We start from the raw sequence: 23821 nt of genomic DNA on the forward strand, positions 1-23821 counted from the left end.
GCAGTTATCCTTTAATGTGATATACTGTGGTCACCACTGCTTCACCAGTTTTAGATGTTCTTTGAGATGGTGGTGGAAAGAAGATAAAGAAGGAAAGGAGAAAGGAAGGGGAGTAATGATGTGGGGTAGGAGATGGGAGAGAGACGAAGGGTCTCGAATTCACACCTGCTCTATGCTATGAACGTTGTATCATTTAATTCTCAAGAATATGATATCACTGAATTCTCACAACAGCCCTGTGTGCTAGGTATCATCCCAAATGTACAGAGGAGGAAGTGGGTATGGGGAGAGGCTAAGTAACAAGCATATTTAGTTTAAAAGTGCTTGGTGAGAAAATCTGAATCTATACTGACTTGACTCCAAAGTCTTTCCTCTTGCCACGAGCCCATACTACCTTTCTGGTGAGTGGAAAATGTGCCAGGGGACGGAAAAGCATACAGACGGTGGAGCCCATTATCTCAGCCAGCTTAAACATATGCCGACAGAAGGACGTCACTTGGAATACAGTCAATTTAGACAGAAAAAGAAGAGAGAATGTGGAGTACCTTGCAACGTCCCTGGAGAAAACCAGATGTAAGAATACAATAGCACAGCAAGAATCCTTGAGTTAGAGAAAAGAGTCAGGCAGGTAGAGTTCTGTGATGTCAGCTTGGAAAATGCAGGAGATCCTTAGCGGAATACTTAGATTCACAAAGCAACAGGATTTATGCTTATTAAAAAAAAAGAAAAAACATTTTTTTTTAATGTTTGTTTATTTGGCTGTACTGGATCTTAGTTGCAGCACACAGGATCTTTAGTTGCAGCATGCAGGATCTTTAGTTGTAGCATGCATGTGGGATCTGGTTCCCTGACCAGGGATCGAACCCGGGTCCCCTGCATTGGGAGTGTGGAGTCTTAGCCACTGGACCACCAGGCAAGTCCCAAAGAAAATGTTTTAATGGGATGAGGCTATTGGGAACCTTGGGAGAGGGTGAACGTATTTTGTATTTGGGAAGGATGTGAATCTTCGGGGGCCAAAGGACAGAATCCTAAGATGGCCCTTCAGGATTCTGGTCCTTGGTATATATACACCATCTCCCACTTATTCAATCAAAGACAAATCTAGGTGCTCCAGAAAAGGGATTATGCAAGTATAATTAAGGTGCCAAATCAGTTGACCTTAAGATAGGTAGGTTTTCAGGGAGGCTTGACTTAATCGTACAAGCCCTTTCAAAAAGCAGCGTTTAAAAAAAAAAAAAAAAAAAAAGCAGGGTTTTCTCTGGTTGGTTGTAAATGAGGAAGTCAGAGAGATTTGCTCTGGCTGACTTGGAAGAAACAAACAAGCGTGATGTGAAATGCCTATGAGGGCTGATGCTGGCTGATGGGGGCCAGATGCAAGCAACTATGGACAGCCTCCAGCACCTGACAGTGGTCCCTGGCTGACAGCTAGGAGGAACATAGGGACCTCAGTCCTACACCCACGAGGAAATGAATTCTGCCAACAACCTGTGAGCTTGGAAGAAGATTGAACCCTAGATGGGAATGTAGCCCTGGTTGAGAGCTTGATTTTAACCCCGTGAGACCCTGAGCAGAGAATCTAGTTACTCTGTGCCCAGACTTCTGAATTACAGAAACTATAACAAGTGGGTGTTGTTTTAAACCACTAAGTTGTGGTGACTTGTTACACAGCAACAGAAAATAATACAGATAATATATATATATTCCATTTTGCTGGTTCTCTCTATAAACTGTCTTCAGGTGTGGCAAGTATTTTTATTTCCTTTAGATATTGAGGAAATTGAGGCATGAATAGATTAAACAACTTGCTGCAGTTTCTTTAGCTCATTAATCAGAGCTGGGAGTAGCTTGGTTCTTTGGACTCTTATAGTGACGTACCTTTGGTTCTGTCACAGCCTGCATATCCTGTGTGCTCACGCACACTCTCCTTACCAGGGCAGCGTTCTATCATGTTTGGTTCAATGGGGGAGGTGAGACTAAGGGGGAGAATGTCGCAGGGGAAGAAGTCAGGAGAGGGGGAGCTGATGGAGGGCATCACCCACCTCTTCATGTGATTCCTCCACTCTGTGTGTCCCTGTAGAGAGAACCTGCCCCAACCTCTGGGCCACAGTCTTGGGCCTAATCTACCGTATCTTCTGATATAAAGTTCTACAGTTTTTATCTTCCTTCTTTAAATGAAGAACTTATTGTTAGCTGTGTAATACATCTGTGTGTGTGTGTGTGTGTGTGTGTGTGTGTGTGCGCGCACATGGTTGTGTACAAAATTTTCCAGTGGTTTCCTGGGAAGTCTTTTAAAATCTGTGGCTGGGCGCCCCTGGTGGCGCAGTTGTTGGGAGTCCGCCTGCTGATGCAGGGGATGCGGGTTCGTGCCCCAGTCTGGGAGGATCCCACATGCCGCGGAGCGGCTGGGCCCGTGAGCCATGGCCGCTGAGCCTGCGCGTCTGGAGCCTGTGCTCCTCAACGGGAGAGGCCACAGCAGTGAGTGGCCCGCGTACTGCAAAGAAAGAAAAAAATAATAATAATAAAATAAAATCTGTGGCTGCCTCAGGATGGGAAGAAGAGGGCTCATTTGGGGTGGCAGAAATGTCTAGTTTCTGCCTTGTATCCATTTCTCCTTCTTCTATGCAAAATGCATCTATAGCTGTGTTCATGGTTGCCCTGAATAAAGACTATACGTCCAGCTTCCTTGTAGCCAGGTGTGGTCATGTGACCGAGTTCTGGCCAATAGCGTGCGGAGAGAAGTGAGGTTCTGGGCAGTGCTGTTAAAGCAGAATGTTGTATCCTCCCCTTTTTCCTCTCCCCTCCTCTCCAGCTGGAATTGAGATGCGAATGGACCGAATGGTCCGAATACAACATCCTAAAGATGGTGGAGCCATGAACCAGAAGGACTGTTGTTATCGAGCTCGTAGCTGCCAGACAGCTTTGATTGCTCTCAAGCCTGGACTGTTCCGTGAGAACGAACAAACTTCTACCTGCTTAAGTCACTCTTATTTCAGATTTGTTACATCAGCCATACCTAAGTCCTGGCTAGTGCATCTACTTACTGAAGCATCTGGGAACAGTCTGTGTGTTGTTCAACTGTGACAGTATGTGTAAAAGCCGTGCACATGGACCTTGACCTGTTATTGTTCGTGATTTGGATGAAACTTGCTGCTTTGCTTTTTTCCGGTTTCTCTGACTTACTCTCCTCTTCCTTGTTAAGAACTCAGCTCCAGCCTTATTCACTTTGGTCCCTCTGGTTCACTCAGTGTCCTGTTGTGTGTGATCTTAGGACCCCTTGTGAATGTCTTTGCACCGGAACAGCACCCTGTGTGGAGATTTTCTTCCCTAAAGTGGCCCTTACCACGCGGGACTGAAGTGGCCCCATTCCTCCTCCCCGCAGGGCTGTGAACTCCCTCAGGGCAGAGCTGTCTCCTGCTGAGTCTGTTCCATATTAAGTCCACAGGCCTATATGTTAAGTGATCATACATGTGAATGAAGGAAGACGTGGAGGAATATATAAAAACCATTGTAAAGTGGGGTGTTTATAATGATGGTCTCCCGTTATGGCTGAAAACTCACTTCTCTATGTGTTCGATGTTGGCCCACGTGGGACTTTGCAATATGAATGTCTGATACAAAAGGAGGTTTTATTTGGGAGGGACACACTACACATTTAAAGTTAAATGCCCTTTATTCTTTATACAATCGGAGCTCTCAAATCAAGTCCTAATCATACAACTTTCCATCCTATTTTTCTGTTGTTCCCCTTGTCCATTTCATTCTACCCTCAGGAAATCCCCTCTATCTATCCCTTCATTTTCAAGAAGCGATCATGTAGTAAATCCCATCCCACTGAGTCAAATTTAGGTCATCTTTTATTTGGTCAAAATATAGTCTTACTGGCAAGTGGTATCACTATTATTCAGGAACACACATATTGTTTTACTTACAGCTGTGTAGTATTTTATGTTCTCATATAAATGTTATGCCTGGATTATAGCTGAGGCAAACTGGACTCCATTTATTTGAAAAAATATTGGGAAATCAGATTCATTCTATCCACCTTCCTGACAGTTTCCTATTTCTCAAAGGGACCCTTCCTTGGGCTGAATGGTGCTGCTTTGCAGACAGGCTCTCCACTGATTCTCTGGGACGGCTTTGCTGTTGGTCTGCAGGAAGCCCTCAGCCAGGGGAGGGGGAGAGGTCAAAAAATCTGCCGCAGGACAGAGAGAGAGGGAAGGCTGCTTAGCTGAGCTACTTGGAGGAAGGGTGGTGGACAAAACTGTCAGGTTCTCTTGGGCTGGGATCTTGGAAGGTAGTTAGAAAAATGGTGACACTTCCTTTGGGCCAAGTGTTCAGAAAAGATGGAAGAATGCAATCCTGGTTGTGGACGCATGTGTCCTCATCACCGTTATCCTGTAGTCAGAGAGGGACCGCTCTGTTTAGGGTTCTGTGTGTCTGTGTCAGCGTGTTAGGACTTTGCCTATGCGCTCCCTCACTAGCACATGGTGAAGCCAGGATAGAAGTCTGGCTAAACATGTGCTTGCCTATTCCACTTCTATATTCATGCTGTGTTACCTTGTACTTATACATGTCTATACATATGTATGTATACATACCGCTATTTTTGTGGTGATGCATGGAGGAACATAGCTCTGGAACTTCTTTCACAGAATTACGCAGACAGGAATGGCATTCTGGAGCCTTGGTTTTAGCAGAACTCAGTTGCCTGTATAATGAAACACATGCTACATACAGATGAAATTGAATGTTCAAATCAAATCTGTAAATATGTTCATTTACGCACACTTTCCTTCTCCTTCTGAAGTAGCAGGAGCCACATTTTTGTTCGAAGCCTTTCTTGAGGGAGCGTGCCTTCTCCGGGGTCTGAAGTAAGGCCAGTATGTCCCACAGGCAAGCCCACTGGGGAGCTACTTACCAGGAAAGGAGGGGCCGGGGGAGCAGCAGATTTAGGGTTTATTGGATTGTGACACCACATGGTGAAACGGTAACTTGACCACAGCATTCTTCTCAACTCCCCTCACCTGGGGATGGTGGATGGCTAGCTCTACACCCAGGCTCACACTGCAGTGTCTACAGTGACATACAGAGAAAGCCAGGGACAGAGCTTATGATAGAGGCTGAACAGCCTGGGGGACAAGATTAGATGCTGGTTTTAGTCGGCCTGGGTTCAAAGCCTGGGTCCAGTACTTGTATAACCTTGGGAAAATCATTATAACACTCAGTCCCTTAGTTTCATACCCATGTCACAGGATGGACGTGAGAATTAATTGATATAAAAAGATGAATAGTACTTGGAACAGAGTAAGCTTCCAGGGAATACTAGCTAATACTATTATGAAAACATGGTCAGGATGTATAGTTTCTCATAGGTTTTTTTTTTTTTTAATCAGATACTGTAAGAATCAACTATGTTAATATGCTTGTTTACATATTTTAAAGGCATATGACTAGATATTAAATGTTATTGTTTATTAAAATTCTGATTTATTAAGTTAAAAAATTAAGCATCACATCTCCAGTAATGGGCTTCCCTGGTGGCGCAGTGGCTGAGAGTCCGCCTACCGATGCAGGGGACACGGGTTCGTGCCCCGGTCCGGGAAGATCCCACACGCCGCGGAGCGGCTGGGCCCGTGAGCCATGGCCGCTGAGCCTGCGCGTCCGGAGCCTGTGCTCCGCAACGGGAGAGGTCACAACAGTGAGAGGCCCGCGTACCGCAAAAAAAAAAAATCCAGTAATTTTCATTTAAATGGCTATATTTAAGGCTATTGTTAAGGAATCATGGTGGATTCACAGAACATAGATATATGCATTTATATATGTACATACATTTGCATTATGGTAAAAAGCACGTAAATGATAAAGATGATAAAATTTACCATCTTAATCATTTTAAATGTGCAGTTCAGTAGTGCTAACTATATTCCTGTTGTTGTGTAATAGATCTCTAGAACTTTTTCATCAACTTTTCCATCGGACAGCCCCTCCCCATATCTCCCTCCCCCAGACCCTGGCAACCACCATTCTGCTTCCTGTTTCTATGAGTATGACTACTTTGGATACCTCATATAAATGAAATCATGTAGTATTTGTCCTTTTGTGACTGGCACATTTCACTTAGCATCATGCCTTCAAGATTCATCTATATTGTAGCATATGACAGGATTTCCTTTTTTTTTTTTTTTTTTTTTGCGGTATGCGGGCCTCTCACTGTTGTAGCCTCTCCCGTTGCGGGGCACAGGCCCCGGACGCGCAGGCTCAGCGGCCATAGCTCATGGGCCTAGCCGCTCCGCGGCATGTGGGATCTTCCCGGACTGGGGCACGAACCCGTGTCCCCTGGATGGCAGGCGGACTCTCAGCCACTGCGCCACCAGGGAAGCCCCAGGATTTCCTTTTTTAAAGGCTGACTAATATTCCATTATATGTATATAACATATTTTCTTTATCCACTCATCTGTCAACAGACATCAGGGCTGCTTCCACCTTCTGGCTATTGTGAATAATGTTGCAGTGAACACTGGGGTGCAAATATCTTTTCGAGAAACTTCTTTCCGTTTTTCTGGATATATCCAGAAGTGGGATTGCTGGATCATATGATAATCCTGTTTTTGGATTTTCAAAGAACCTTCATACTGTTTTCTGTAGTGGCTGCATTTAATGCATTTTACATTCCCATCAACAGTGCCCAAGAGTTCCAATTTCTCTACATCCTTGCTAACACTTCTTATTATAATTTCTGTTTTTTTGAAAGTGCCCTAACCAAAGGGTATGAGGTAATATCTCATTTTGATTTTGGTGTATATTTCTCTAATGATTAGTAATGTTGACCATCTTTTATATGCTTGTTCATCATTAGTATATCTTCTCTGGAGAAATGTCTGTTCAAGTCCTTTGCCCATTTTTGGATTGAGTTACTTGTTGTTGTTTTTTTTATTATAAATTCTGGCTATTAACCCCATATCAGATAAATGATTTGCAATTATTTTCTCCCATTCTGGACTTTTCACTTGTGGACTGTTTCCTATGCTGTGCAGAAGCTTTTAAGTTTGGTGTAGTCCTGTCTATGTTTGCTTTTGTCGCTTGTGCTTCTTGTGTCACATCCAAGAAATCATTGCCAAGTCCAATGTCATAAAGCTTTCCCCCTTTGTTCACTTATAGGAGTTTTATAGCTTAAGTTCTAATGTATAAGTCTTTAATCCATTTTGAGTTAATTAAGTCCAGCTTCATTCTTTTGCATGTGAATATCAAGTTTTCCCAACGCCATTTGTTGAAGAAACTCTGCCTCTGTTATCACAGGGCTGTCTTCCCTCTGTGTGTTCCTCTCCACTTCTTGTAAGGACACCAGTCATATTAGATTAAGGGCTCACCCTGCTCCAGTATGACTTCATCTTAACCTAACTAATTATATCTGCAATGACCTGATTTCCAAATAAGGTTACATTCAGAGATTCTGGGGACTAGGGCTTCAATATATGTGTTTAGGGAGTACACAGTTCAACCCATAATAGTTTGTGTCAGGCACTGAGCTAGAATTTCAGCATCTAATTACTCCTTACTCTACTTAATCTCTTATGAGATTAATAGTTATTATCTTCAAGGGACTTCCCTGGCAGTTCAGTGGTTAAGACTCAGTGCTCCCAATGCAGGGGGCACTGGTTTGATCGCTGGTCGGAGAACTAAGATCCTGCATGCTGCACAGCGTGGCCAAAAAAAAAAAGAACGCTGAGCTTCAGAGGAATTCAGCAACTTGCTTGGGTTTTCCAACTGAGGAGACGTGCTCCAACCACTTGCCTTTGCAAGTAACCAGGCACTTTGACAATTAGAGGGGGGACTTTACTTCCTGGTCCCTCTTGCATGTTAGCTTTTTAGCGATGGTTTTTATTACGCTTGTGTTTGATTCAGAGATTTCTCAGAGGATCAGGTTACCTGGGTCAGAAAGAACATTTCCCATAGGCTGGAGCAGGCCTGTCTGGTCAGATTTTTTCCCAGTCCTTCCGGATATGAGTACAATGTTGACCATTCAAGGGGTTTTGGGTTTGGACCCAGCAGAACAGAAAGGTCTAGAATCTAAGATTTAGAGAGAAAAGCCGGAGAAGATTCAAGGGGCACATGAGTAGTGATTTTCTGGTTGTACAGATGATACGTAGTAACATATACACAGAAATATGTAAGACCCAAGATGAACACATGGGCTATTTTCCTTCCTGGAGGAGGGAGAAAGTGGCCAGGGAATCTGTCTGCTTCCATCCCTGGCCTTTCCCAATCCTCTCTGTCTCTAGCCTTCTAAAGACTGATCACATGGGGAAAATGGAGGCAATTCAGTGTTACTCTCCACTTTTGCCTTAAAATTGCTTTCAGAAAAAAAACAAATAAGCCAATGAAATCTGAGACTGCCTGACTCTGTTCAGAAGCATTTACATCTTAGCAGAAGGCACAGACAGCAGAACTGAACTAGATCAGTTCTTCTCACCCCCTTTCTTAAAGCAACACATTAAAAAAACTTTAAGTTAAAATTTATTTGGAGGGCTTCCCTGGTGGCGCAGTGGTTAAGAATCCACCTGCCAGTGCAGGGGACACAGGTTCGAGCCCTGGTCCGGGAAGATCCCACATGCCATGGAGCAACTAAGCCCATGCACCATAGCTACAGAGCTCTAGAGCCCACAAGGCACAACTACTGAGCCCGTGTGCCACAACTACTGAAGCCCACGTGCCTAGAGCCCGAGCTCCGAAACAAGAGAAGTCACTGCAATGAGAAGCCTACTCACTGCAACAAAGAGTAGCCCCCGCTCGCTGCAACTAGAGAAACCCCGCACGTAGCAACAAAGAACCAAAGCAGCCAAAAATAAATTAAAAAAAAAATTTTTTTTTAATTTAAAATTTATTTGGAAATCAACAAAGTCAAGAAGATTGAACGGGAGGCCCGTTGGCCAGAGCAGGGTCGGGAGCCTGGAGCTGTTCTGTTTGCTCCTCTTTGAGGCAACCCGTGAGGAACCCCTACAGGACCCCTAGGGCCCTGGGGAGCCCTGTTACAAAGCATTGGCTCAGGTCACCTTTGAAATTCCTTGCATGAAGAAAGATTTTTAAGACACATTAAGAGCAAAAAGTAAGGGACAGAATAGTGCACGTGGTATGTATGGTCCCCTATACTTGTCATGTTTCTATTGCTTCATGTGTATGTAAACGTCCAGAGAAAGAACTAGAGGAATTGCAGTACCTGTGAGAACAAACACTTGTAGGAAAGGCAGAGGAATTAGAGAGAAGAAAACAGGAAGGTTTTCATCTTGAATTGCTTGAATTCTTTTTTTTCCAGTATTCATGAACTTAGATGTTACTGAATAAATTGAAGTATAAAAATAAATAAACAAAATAAGTCAAAAATAAAATAAAATAAATGGAAAAGAAGGAATTAAAAAAGACCCTCTGAAAGCCTGTATGTCTATAATGAGAGAATTTCAGTTATCAGCTCACAGCATGTTGGGGGAGTATATCTGGTGGATCAAACAAGAAGTTACTTCTTACATATATATATGCACATGGTATATCTTTAGTAGCTTTGAGATATTTGATCCATATAGTTCTGATTTATTTATATGTATCGACCTAGTGTGATTCTTTCAAGGATAAGCTGATACCAGATTGAAGGTGCCTTTAACAAAAACTCCCTTGCTCTTCTTCTCTCTTCCCTTAATCAATAAGAAGCCACATTTGACAACAGGCAGACCCTGAGCCAAGGATGTTTGAGACTTTATAGTGAAAGGCATTCATCTCACGTTGAGAGAAGGTATTTTACCTCCTCACTCATCTAGTGGGACAGGTCCAAGAATGAGGGTTTCCCTCAAGCCCAGAAGGAAAGTGAGTGGACTATTTTTCTTAAAGAAGGGCTTATAGCCCGCCCTAGCTTTCACCACCTGCTGCCTAACACAAAGTTTCTAGTATTTCAAAGAAGCATGGAGGTGTGCAGGTCAAATAATCTCACTTCCTGTGGATTCCCAGTCTCCCTGTGTATCTTATTTGCAGTTAAAACCCGCCATGATTCAGATTTGTTGTGATTCCGATAATATCTTGCCTCTGCCGAGGAAGGACCAAGGTCTGGTCTTCTTTCTCTGTATCATCTTATTAAACTGTCTTCTCTATATGACTGCAGCCAAACTGGAAAAGGGCACAGAGTTCATATCTGCAAACTGGCAGAGATGTGGAGGGGGGCAGAACCTGCTCTGAATGGCCAGAAAAAGCATTCACTTGCTCATTCACATCATCGTTTATTGAGTTTCTACTATGTACCAGCTGCTATATAATTACTAAGGATGAAAAGATGATTGTGACACGATCCATAAGCTTAACCTAAAGGAGCCCACAGTCTAAACATGGTGGTATTTCTGAGGAATCAGACTACGAATCTAAAAAGAAATTTAATTTCTTTAATTTAAAAGTAATTCAGAGGGCTTCCCTGGTGGCGCAGTGGTTGGGAGTCCGCCTGCCGATGCAGGGGACGCAGGTTTGTGCCCCGGTCCGGGAAGATGCCACGTGCCGCGGAGCGGCTGAGCCCGTGAGCCCGTGAGCCACGGCCGCTGAGCCTGCGCTTCCGGAGCCTGTGCTCCGCAATGGGAGAGGCCACAACAGTGAGAGGCCCGCGTACCGCAAAAAAAAAAAAAAAAAAAAAAAAAAGTAATTCAGAAAGAAATCTAAGGACACTGCTATCCACTTCTTAGAAAGCTTGTCTTGTACCAGTTAGTAAAACTGAACATGGTTAGCTAGAGAGTAGATATGTATAGATCTAGATCAGTTGAAAATGGATGAATCAGTATATATATCTTGAGAAATTATAAATTATCTTTTTTTAAAATTCTTGTTACCTTTTTGTCATTTCTAGTGGCACTTGAATTTATTTTTCTCTCATCAAATGAATTAGTTGGCAGGCGAACACTTATTTACTTGAGTGTGTAGAAAACTGCAAAAAGCCAACAGACAAAAAACCCCTGCAGGAATGTCCTCTCATTTCAAGAGCACTGGTCCAGCTAGAAAGGCCATTCTTGAAATAACTGGAGAAATTCAAATGTGGGCTGGATATTACATAGTAGTGTTGTATTTGTGTTAACTTTCCTGATGTGATCATTGCACTATGGTTTTGTAGCAGGAGGCCCTTGTTCTTGGAAGTGCTGAAGTTTTTATGAATAAAGAGTCATGACGCCTGCAAGAAATTCTTAAATGACTCAGCTGAAAATAAGAAACAATTTAAAGTAAATAGAAATAATTGAAACGATGTGTGTGTATGTATAGAGAGAGAGACGGAGAGAGACAGAAAGAGAGAGAGGAGAGAGAGGAAGGAAGCAAATATGCAAACTTGTAACAATTGGTGAATCTGAATGAGGAACATGTGGGTGTTTGTTATACTATTTTTGGAACTGTAGGTTCAAAAGTTTTTAAAGTTAACACTTAAGAGTGAGTAGAATAAAAAGCTCAGGTCTCTGGCATGGTGCTATATCCCATCAATGGAACTTTCTCCAAGTTTCCGGTACCACTTGGACCTTTCACTATTGGGCATACTGTGTGTCACCGGTCGAAAAAACTCGGAGGATTTCATAGACTCTGGATCCAGTAACCTTTCTTCATTCTGATGTGCTCTGCTGATTCTGTTCCTTAAAACAATTGATGCCTAGGTCACAATGGGAACTCTGGTGGTACCAGTTGGCTGTGGTTTATTGCAGGTCATTATACTTGTCATAACGAAGCACCATTGATTCTCAGATCACTTTTTTTTTTTTTAATATATGACTACAAAAGAAAATAGTCTGTCAATTATAAGATGCCATCAACTCTAGGATGCATGGTGATATCAGAGATGCAAAAATTTGAAAATATTGCACCTTTTTAATTTGATGAGGCTTCGTGTATCGCCAGAATTATAGGAGGAGCAGGGCAAAGTGTGGGTGAAGAGAGGCAAATCAGTGAGTTTCACTGGAGTAGCCCTCAGAGAGCCAGTGCTCCTGGGGACAGGGCCTGGGAATACCCACTCTTAAAACCTAAACACACAGAACGTGCTCCTAAGAAGAGGTACCGCTTGTGAGCCTTAATTTGGCCACTCCTGTCCCTGCTAGTGTAGTAAAAGCCACTTTGCATACACGATCTCATTATATCTTCACAACAAACCCGTGGGGAATTTATCATTTTCCCCTCTTTGCAGACAGAGAAACCCCAGGGCTAGAGAGATCGAAAACTTGCCCAGTGTCACACAGGAACTAGGAGGTGGAGCTGTAACTCACAAGCAAGCAGACAACCGATGTCAAAATCCACAGTCTAACCACCGTTCTGCACACACTTTGCTCCAAATGCTAAAAGAGAAGAAAAGAAAAGAAGAAACGCACCGAAGAAAAGGGCTGTAGTTATATAAGATTGAAAAACTAAGAACATGCATAGTATGAAGCCTGGAAATCTGGGTCATCTCATCTCGAGGCCTTCCCAGATGGTCCTACATTAAAAAGCCACCCCCTTCCTGCTCCCACATCCCCCTCCGCTTGTTTTCTCTATAGCACTTACCACCATCTACCTTACTGTATATTGATTTGTTTAGTGTCTGTTCCTTCCCCTAGAATATAAGCCCCAGACGGGTTCTGTCTTTATTTTGCTCACTGCTGTGGCTCTAGCACCTGCAGCGGTTTCTAACACATAGTAGAGACTCCATTATTATTTGCTGTGTGAACGGGGGAGTGGGTTCTAGTCCTGCCTTTGTCATTTAGTAAATGGTCAGTCTGAGTCCGAAGCTCTTGGCCTTCCTCTAAAGTGCCTGAGACCCGCTCATCTGTTCCAGCCCTTCTCAGCTTGGTTCCTGCAGCCCTTTACAATGGGAGACTGTGTGTCTTTGCTTGCTATTAGTCCTTCCCTCCATTCTTATCTTGTCAAAATTAAAGCTAGGGTTCCATTTTTGTCTGCACTAGCAATTCCCTTCCCTCCTCTCCCTTTTGGAAGCATTGTCTGGATGGATAACTCTCCACGGGTTCCTTGGCTGAAAGACGGGTGAAACAAAGGAGGAGAGGGGAGGGCCAGGCTGTCCAGGTGGAGGTCCCATACCGACCACTGAGGAGGGTGTCCCCAGGCCTTCTCTTCACCGGGCCCTCAGTGCCAAGCAGAACTCCTCCTGTGTCCTCTACAATGTCCCCACTCCCTTCAAAGATTTTCTCCCAAGTTACCTCCAAGTTACTAGCCAAATTTCAAAAATTACACGTATGTACATGCCTATGTATGCGTATATATACACACACACACAGAGTATACGTGTGTGTATGTATATACATATATGATTTTCCACTAATGCACAAATATGATCACCTCATCACACAGCACCTGAACATTTCACTTTGTAAAGGGGCTGCTATCTCTGCTAATAATAAATGGAGGCCCTTACATTTCTTTCTTAGGTCGTGTTTCTTGACCTTTAATTTCTGAGATGGAGCTTTGAGGTTTATTGCTCCTGGGGAGGGAAGTGCTGGTCCTTTGCCTGTTTAGCAAGACAGTTGGTTTGGCTGAGAAGACCAACCTCACTGGTTCCCAACCCACTCAGCACCCTGCTGACACAGGGAGCTCTTGAAAGAACCAGTATGATCACCTCGCTTAAAACTTTCCAATGGGCTTCCCTGGTGGCGCAGTGGTTGAGAGTCCGCCTGCCGATGCAGGGGATGCGGGTTCGTGCCCCGGTCCGGGAAGATCCCACATGCCGCTGAGCGGCTGTGCCCGTGAGCCGTGGCCGCTGAGCCTTCGCGTCCGGAGCCTGTGCTCTGCAACGGGAGAGGCCGCAACAGTGAGAGGCCCGCGTACCGCAAAAACAAAACAAAACAAAACAAAACTTTCCGATGAATCATCATTGCCCTTAGGAGAAATCCCAAGTATCTGGATGTCATTTATAAGACGCATCTTGATTGGTTTCTCCTCCATCTCCTACCTCTTGGGGCAGACTGTGTTATCATTCTTAACCATCCACCGCCCCTTCCTGGGGAAGGATTATACCTCCCCTGCACCATTAATGTCGAGCTTGGCCACACGACTTGCTTTGGCCCATGAAATGTGAGCAGCAATGGCACTTCCAGGCAGACGTTTAATAGCCAGTGCACAGCTCACTTTCCCTCCCTCATGAGACCAGTAATGTTCCACACAAAGATTATTTCTACCATCTACCAGCTCCTGGAGTGAATACGAAATTAGCAGAACACCCGCTGATTCTCAGTGGATGAGTCACATTAGGGAAATATCAACCCTTGTTCTAAGCCACTGAGATTTGGGGGCCATTTGTCACTGCAATAGAACCTCCTCTATCCTGACTGATATACCTTTGCAACCTTATCTCTTGCCATTGCCTCTTTTCATCTTGTACTCTAATCCAGCGGCTTTCAAGCGTTTTTTAATTTTTTTTTCAAGCGTTTTTTTAATCCACCCACAATAAGAAATATATTTTACATCATAACTTGTTCCTCACCTCATAGATATACAGAGATACATGCATAAATTAAACAGAAGCTCTACAAAACGATCCTTTTTGCGTGTGATTCACTCTGATACATGCTGTTCTATTCCATTTAAGTAAAAATGCTGGACAGGACCCCCTAAGTTGATTTTGTGACTCGTTAATGAGTCATGACTATGTTTGGATGACATTGGTCCACCCGCTTGAAAACCTCACTTCCCTTTACAGGCTCCTAGTATGTTTTTCAGGGCTCTGCTAGGAAGGCACCTCTTCTAGGAAAACTCTTACTACTGTAGGTGGCTGACGAGGCCCCATAGCATCCAGTTTTGTACTTGGATGTACTATTTTGTACTTTGCTCTTTTTTTCTTTTTCTTTCTTTTTCAAAAAAATTTTTTAATAAAAAACACATAACATAACATTTACAATCTTAACCTTTCTTGAGCGTGCAGTTCCGTAGTCAGTATATTCACATTGTTGTGAAATAGATCTCCGGAACTCTTTCTTCTTGCAAATCTCAAATTCTAGACCCACCGAATGATAACTCCCCCTTCCTCCCTTCCCCCAGCCCCTGGCAACCACCATTCTACTTTCTGTTTCTATGAATTTGACCACCTTTGATCACGCGGGTAAGTGGAATCATACAGTGTTTGTCTTTTTGTGACTGGCTTGTTTCACTTAGCATAGTGTCCGCAAGGTTCATCCATGCTGTAGCATGGAAGAGGATTCCCTTCCTTTTAAAGGCTGATAATGTTTCAGTGTATATGCCACAGTTTGATTTTTTTGTTCATCCATGAACATTTGGGCTGCTTCCACCTCTTGGGTATCTTGAGTAGTGCTGCTATGAATACGAATAGGTGTGCAAGTATCTCTTCGAGACCCTGCTTTCAATTCTTTTGGTTACATATCCAGAAGTGAGATTGCTGAATCATGGGATTATTCTTTGTTTACTTTTTGGAGGAACCTCCGTACTGTTTTCCATAGCGGTTACACCATTTTACATTCCAGCCAACAGTGCACAAGTGTTCTGATTTTTCCACATCCTGGCCAGCACTTTTATTTCCAGATCCTTTTGTTAGTAACATCCTAATCCGTGTGAGGGGTTTCACTCTTGTCTCATGTGTATTCCTCAAACGGCCTATAAAGCCCTTGAGGACAGAAATCATTCTTATCCTTTGTGGTAACTCCAGCATTAATACGATGCTATACAGTGTTTCACAGTAAATATGTGTAGCATGAAGGAAGGTGTTTCCCCTGAAATTAAAATATGTCTGCAAATTCTTTGTCACTGTTCCCTTCAAAAGATGGTGCCAGATTTCCCTCCTCTTCAATGTGGGTCAGGCTTACTACTCTCTTCTAACACATAGAATGTGGCGGAAGTTATGCAGTGTGACTTCTGAGGCTGGGTCATAAAACAGTTTTAGTTTCTGCGTGGCTTTCTCTCTTGGATCACCACTAAACAGGCCTATGAAGCGGCCACGTGTAGAGGAACTGAGGCCTCCCCTTAACAGCCAGGGGCGAGTCCTCTTAGATGTGGATCCTCAATCCTCCAGCCCTGGGCAAGCCTTCAGATGACTGCAGCCCCAGCCAGCATCTGTCTCCAGTCCTATAAACCATCCTGAGCCAGAACTGCCCAGCTCTCAAATTTCTGACCCAGAGCAACCCTGAGAGATAATAAATATCTAGTGTTGTTTTAAGCTGCTCAGTTTGGGGGTGATTTGTTACACAGCAATGGATAAATAATACACTCCCCCTTTCAGATAATCAAGTTGATGCTTGTAGAAATGAGGTAAGCTGCTCTGGATCACACGGCTAGTAAGTGGAAGTACTGAGTCTCAAATACACAGCTCTAAACTCCTAGACTACGTGACCTTAGACAGAGGAATACCGGGCTCTAGGGGAGTGTGTTCTGGCCCCTCACTGTAAGGGTCCCTCTGGAATGGTACCACACAACAGTCTCACAGCGTTGCTACTCTGGGTTTCGCATCTTGGGCTGGGTCTTGGGCCCCCTCCTCATTATGCACCTCCAAAGAGTACTTTGGAAAAAAAGAGTCATTGGAAACTTTATCCAATTAAAAAAAAAACTAGCTTCCTTTTTTTGGTCCCGATCTCCTTGGCCCTTATCTTGCTTTCTTGCTTTTTTGGAGTCTTCTCCACCCCAGTCAATCATTTGATAACAAAGCTCTCTTGCTCCTGGCTGGAACATGCCAACGTTTCTGTAGAACAATTAAACTTCATTTCAGGGTGAGCTAATTTCATGACGGCTTTCTGTAGCTGAGGAGGATCATCTGTGTGGGATCAGCGGCTCAGGCTGCTCTGCTGAGGCCTGGAAGCAGCCCTGACAAGCACTCCCTTTGTCTTCACGCCCTAAGTCTAGAGCGCCCCGTCCGCTCTGTTTTCACTGAGGTTGGGTAGCGGTGTTTACATCCCTTCTCTTTCCTTCATGTTTCTCTCCTTCTTGTTCCTGTGCTTCATTGACTGGCTCCTGTTTTAGGCTACGTTGTGTTCTTGGGAAGTCAGCCCCTTCTTCTCAAAGATCAGTTTACTTATCTGTGTAATGGATATAAGGATACCTATCTAGCAAGGCTGTTCTGAAGGCTAAAAGATAGGACACAGGGTCAGTATTCATAAATGAGAGCCTTTATCAGGACAGTGTTTCTTCCCCTTCCACTAGGAACTCTGTTGATAGTAGGATAATCCTCTCTTAGCCCATTTACAGAGATCCTACTCCATTTGTCGTTTGGTCTGAAATTGCTTCTTCCTTCTTTTTTTATTTTTTCCCCTTTGTACTGTAGCAGCTGCTGCATTTTAGATCTGCCGTCTGAGATTCAGCTTCCTTTTCTACTCCTCTCCCCAGCCACTCAGCATCAAACTACCCCCTCCTGCCTTTTGGTTTTGTCTGTCCTCTTGTCTAGGTTTTCATTGCCCTCCCCAAGGGCCATGAACCCCTCTGCCATCTGCCCTCACCTGGCCCAGCTGTTTTTAGGTCACCTAATCCTTTTACATCATTCCCTTCCCAGGTAACCAACAAATGGCCGTATTTTCCAAGGAACTCCTGCAGACGCCTCTTCTGCCTCTTAAAAATACTTGACATTGATGATTTAAAACAACTCTGACTCCTGCAGATGACTCCTCCAAACTCTTCCCCACCACTCCACTTTGGGAGGAAAGGGATACCTCTCACTAGCTCATCAGTGTGCACGCCCTTCTGAAGACACGCCAACCGCAGTCCTGTGCAATGACAGAAATTTCAAAGTTCTAATCTATCTGGGCTTTGCATTATGGCGGCAAGAAGCCCTCTGAAGTCCTCAGGGGCAGCCTGAAGGACACATCTGACCCCTTCTGAATTTTCTCACTCGTTTGCTAATTACCTGGGAACCTGGTCCTTTCTATCCAATTGACTGGAGGAGCTCATCCCTGACCTGCTAACATTTCAGACTGGCTTCAGGAATATATACCTTTTCCTTTTTCAATACATTCTCCACAGGATTAGAAGTTCAGGATGACATCCCAGAGCACGAAATATGTATCTACTCCCCCATCCCCCCTTCCCTAAATTCTAGTCCAGAGACTTTCAAGCAAACCAGAAAGTTCCAGAAGGAGCTGTGATAATGAAAGACGTTGATGTTCTCTTTTGCTTTTTTGGCAGGAGTTTGCTCTAAGTGCTCCAGTAACCCAACGACCATATGCTGCATTGGTGTTTTGACGTGACCAGAGTGGATTAGTGGGGGTTGGACTGGGGGCAGGGACACAAGGTTGTCATTGTCACAGAAAGACAGTCAACAGGACCAGACCTCCTTCGTTTCCTGCCTCCGCCCTTAACTAACTGTTTGATATTGGGCAAGTTATTTAATTGGACTAAGCTTTAGAGTCTGCCTCTGAAAGGGTAATAATGATACCTCCTTCACTGGGCTGTTTAGTTGGAACGATGTCACACACAGGAGTACCTGGGACCACGTGGGTGCCCAGGGGATGGCGGGACCGTCGTGGGACTGAGGGTAGGTAAGGGCTGAAGGGCAGGCAGAGTTCTCTTCTTGAGTTGCCTGGGCTTTTCTGGTCGTGGATGAACTGTGGTTTGTCTGATCACTCTTGAGCTGAGATAAACAGTGAATTTCAGGCAAGGTTATATGATTCTGCAGGGCCAAGCTGAACAAAGCCCACTTTACTGCCTGTTTTATAGCCTGTGACTTTTAATGGCTCCTGTAGTTGACAGTTCTTGCCAAAGTGAAGTTGTTATCCTGCAGTTTCTTTTGCATTTAAATAGCACTTCGGTTTCCAAGGTGCTTAGCAATCATTTATTCATTTCTCCTCCCCTGCTAGGTCCTACTCTTTTCTCCTCTTTATTTATTTACTTATTTTTGCAGAGTGGGAAGCTGGCTGAAACCCAGAGATTTGCCCAAGGTCACACAGACCTGGTCAGGGAACCGCGATCCTGTCCTTTTTCATGTCCTTTTTCACATCACGGTTCGCGGTAGCCTGTTACCTCTCATTGCTCAGGGGGCATCAGTCGAGATCAAGGGATGTTTGGGAAAGGATTCCCAAAGTAAGTGTCTGCTAGAACTGCTCTTCCTTGCTTGGGGAAATTAGGGGAGAAATGTTCATATTACTGGCCCTAAAACCTTAGGATTTTGAACCTCCATATTGATTCTAAGGAAAGTTATCCCGAGTAGTTGAGGTCCACTGTCTGAGGTCACTTTGAGTGAACTTGGCCATGGCTCAGATGTTGACCCAGCCATTTGGGCAAAATAACTAGATTAGATTTCCCCCTTCTTTCATAGAATTAACCCATTTTATAAGAAAATTACTTTGTCCCTCTGAAGTCAGAAGGACCCATGCATTGCTCCCCAGATGCCCGTCCATTCTAGCACCCTCCCTCCAGATCTTCAGCCCTGCCAGCCCCCCTTTCTCAGAACCTTGCACAAGTCTGCACGTGGACTTATGCACCCTTTCTCTCTGCTCCCTCCCACCTACGCAGTGTCAAGGTATTGGTCTCTACTTTAACAAAATTTAATGTTCATATCACAATCAAATTATTTGCCAGGAACGTTCAGTTCAGAGGCTATCTTTTAGCTTCATCCACATGCCACTAATATACAAAAATTTCTTAAGTCTCTTTCTGTAGTTTCTGCTATTCAGTTTTTTTATAAAACATTTTCTAGAATCAATGATTTTTTAAAAGAATACATTTATTTATTTTTGGCTGTGTTGGGTCTTCATTTCTGTGCGAGGGCTTTCTCTAGTTGTGGCAAGCGCGGGCCACTCTTCATCGCGGTGCGCGGGCCTCTCACTGTCGCGGCCTCTTTTGCTGCAGAGCACAGGCTCCAGACGTGCAGGCTCAGTAGTTGTGGCTCACAGGCCCAGTTGCTCCACGGCATGTGGGATCTTCCCGGACCGGGGCACGAACCTGTGTCCGCTGCATTGGCAGGCAGACTCTCAACCACTGTGCCACCAGGGAAGCCCCGTTCAGTTTTTGGAGTAGTGAAGTTTTTCCTTTAGCAATATTTGCTCTTCTTATTCATTTTTGCTTTTTCTCTCTCACTACCAAAAGCTTAGTTTAGACTTACTACTTCCATTTGACTAGTGGGTTTTTAGTGAGTAACATGTCTTAGCTCCTGTGATGGTCTGTTGCTGATGAGAGGGACAGAAGTGATATAAGCCGGTCCTTGTCCTCCAGGCAAACCTATCAGCCTGTGTACCTGAAATGCCTGATGAAGGGCTCTGGCCCCTCCTTGCCTTAACCTTTCCCCTGTCACTGCCATATTCCCTTGGTGCCTTGCAGTGTCTATTTTTCCATTGATGTTTCCATTTTCTGAAGATTATCCAGCTTTGGTTAGGAGAGTTGATCAATATCTTTCACCAAGAATGTCAGGGTCTTTGAATTGTTTGGTCTTATTTATTTTTCTCTCTGAAGAGTGGTTTCCTTTAAGCTACTCAAGAGCAAACTCCAAGGACAAAGGTGAACATTCAGAGAATGACAGGTGAATGGTTGGTAGCAAGATGGGTTGGAGAGATAAATGCAATTCTTGCTTTTTGCAAAAGCACAGGGACACCGTCCTGTCGCGCCTGAACAGGGGATTAAATGTGAGGTTACTCCCTCTAGAATACCCAGTATTGCTATGAGGTTTTAAAAGATTTGAGAACGTAAAGAATTTGGGCTTACAAATTTGCAAGTTCCCTGAGCTATGTTTAAAAATAACTTCCAAACAGACAAAATGAACATCAAGAAAGGGGTTGGGGGGAGGCAGTCAGATGAACGACTCATAATGATAAACATTTATCAGGCAGTTACTATGAGTCCGGCACTGGGAGCATGGAGATGAATAAAACAGAATTCCTGCCCTCAAGTTCTCAGGTGAGTGGATTATAGAACATGATGAAAATTACGAAAGAAATACAAATAAAGCACAGATAACTTTATCCAGAAATGGAGGACTATGTAATTAAAGTTCCTAGGGGGATGATAATTCTGAATTAGGTCTCAAAGCATAAATAGGAGGTCACCGGTTGGACAAAGCAGGACATTATAGGTACTGAATTTCATGTGGTAATCAGGGGGCTCTAAGACTGGACTGCCTTATGGGAGATGACAGTAGAGCCACACTAAGGATTTTGGACTTGATTCCTTTAGGTGAAGGAGAATTAAGGAAGGATTTTAAGTGATTTGATCAAAATTGCCTTGCTTTAGTTTAGAAAGCGGCTCTTCTATACCAATGCTAGAAATGGAACTGATTCATAGTTTTTGTCTAGTAACTCCTCATTCTGCTTTGTATGACGATAGTTTCATTGTTATTAGTATATTTGAGTTTTTCTGTGTATATACATACCGATAATGCCTTTATTATTCATGGACTGATTAAGGGCTTTGGGAATAGCCTCAAGGTTGCTGAGGCAGTTGGCTACTTCTTAGAATCATATAAAGGTGAAATAAATTATAGAACTTAATAGGAGTTTAGGCTGTACATTAGGTAATAAAGGAGGGAGAGAAGTGAAATTATATTTATAATATTACTAGTTTGATGGTAACTCTGAGTATGTTATACAACCAAGAGGGTGGCTCATTCATTATTTTGGATCTCTGAAATTAAAAATTTCAGCACTGCATGCTCTTCAAGTTCTTCCCAATAGCATGCACAATAAGGAGGACGCTGCTGAGAAAATGCTTTTTACTCTTTAAAAAAAATTCATTTAGGTTTATTACAAACCTCCTGATCTGGAGGATTAAACATTACTTTGAGCATGTTACAAAGGCACAGAATCAGAGGACTAACGTCACATGGCCCTCAACTGAGGAATACATAAAGGCTAAAGATATGAAACAAATTCTTCACCTGGGCTTCCTTAATGCTGGACAGTACAGAAAAATTGATAAGTTCGATAAGTTTCCTAGATTTTTCTTTGATCAGATGCCAGGCAGTGGTATCTTTAAATAAAAATGGAAATAAAACCTGGGAAATGCTAGTCACCACATTTGGAAAGGGTTCAAGACCACCCCCCCTCTGCCTTTTCCACTTTGAATAATAATAATCATAAAGCTAATTGCTCCTAACCAAGAGGAATAGACAAAAATAACATAAAATTATATGGATGTGTGCTAAACGCAATAACGGCAAATGTATCCAGGTTATTAGAAAAGGACATAGCAGAGTTCCTAACCCACCCCAGAGTGGGTCCAGTGAAGGTATTAGTGAGAAAGTGTCATTTGATTAAAGGGTGGCTGCAGTTTTCATACAAAATATGAGGAGGATAGTAGGATGGGGTGGTAGGTAAAGCAGCTGTTTTGAACACATGATCTGGAGCAGATTACCTCACCAGTCAGCTTTAATTACCCATCTGTAAAATGGGGATGAGAGTACCTAGCTCACTGGAGGGCTGTGAAGACCAAATATATTTTTGAGGTATTATTGTTAGGGTTCATGAGTGTGGACTCTGGAAACAGATGATGTACTGGGTTAAACAGCATCCCTCCAAACTTCATGTCTACTCAAACCTCAGAATGTGACCTTATCTGGCCATAAGATCTTTGCAGATATAATTTGTTGAGTTAAAAATGAGGTTGGGGGCTTCCCTGGTGGCGCAGTGGTTGAGAGTCCGCCTGCCGATGCAGGGGACACGGGTTCGTGCCCCGGTCTGGGAGGATCCCACATGCCGCGGAGCGGCTGGGCCCGTGAGCCATGGCCGCTGAGCCTGCGCGTCCGGAGCCTGTCCTCCGCAACGGGAGAGGCCACAACAGTGAGAGGCCCGCGTAACGCATAAAAAAAAAAAAAAAAAAAAAAAAAAAAATGAGGTTGTACTCTATATTAATAATACTAATAAAACTGGACATAATAAGTGTTGACCAGGATGTGGAGAAATTAAAACCTTTATGGATTGCTGGTAGGAATGTAAAATGGTACAGCTGCTGCAAAAAATGGTATAGTGGTTCCTCAAAAAGTTAAATGTATAATTACCATTTGTCCCAGCAATTCCACTCTTAGGTATATATCCCAAAAGAACTGAAAAAATAAACTGACACTTGTACCCCATTGTTCCTAACAGAATTATTCGCAATAGCCAAAAGGTGGAAACAACCCAAGTGTCCATCAACAGATGAATGGATAAACAACGTGTCTTTATCCAGACAATGGAACACTATTCTACAATAAAAAGGAACATAGTTTTGATACATGCGGCAACACGGATGGACCTTGAAAGCATTATGCTAGGTGACATAAGCTAGACACAAAGGGAGCAAGAATTGCATGATTCTATTATATGAGGGACCTAGAACAGGCAAAGTCATAGAGACAGAAAGTAGAATAGAGCTTACCACGGGCTAGGAGGAGAGGGAAACAAGTTGTTGCTTAATGGGTACAGAGTTTTTGTTTGCGGTGATGAAAGAGCTTTGGAAATAGACAGTGGTGATGGTCAATGTAATTAATGCTGTTGAACTGTACAGTTAAAAATGACTAAAATGGGGCTTCCCTGGTGGCGCAGTGGTTGAGAGTCCGCCTGCCGATGCAGGGGACACGGGTTCTTGCCCCGGTCCGGGAAGATCCCACATGCCGCAGAGCGGCTGGGCCCGTGAGCCATGGCCGCTGAGCCTGCGCGTCTGGAGCCTCTGCTCTGCAACGGGAGAGGCCACAACAGTGAGAGGCCCGCGTACTGCAAAAAAAAAAAAAAAAAGACTAAAATGGCAAATTTCGTTATATACATATTTTACCACAATTTTAAAAAAAATGAGGTTATGCTGGATGAGGGTGGGCCTTAAGTCCAATCAGTGGTGTCATTACAGGAAGAGGCAGAGAGACACATGGAGAGAACACCCATGTGAGGGCAGAGACTGAGACTGGAGTGACGCATCTACCAGCCAAGGAACAACAAGTTGCCACCAG

Source organism: Phocoena sinus, chromosome 11 (assembly GCF_008692025.1).
Source record: "Phocoena sinus isolate mPhoSin1 chromosome 11, mPhoSin1.pri, whole genome shotgun sequence".
NCBI classification, from domain to species: Eukaryota; Metazoa; Chordata; class Mammalia; order Artiodactyla; family Phocoenidae; genus Phocoena; species Phocoena sinus.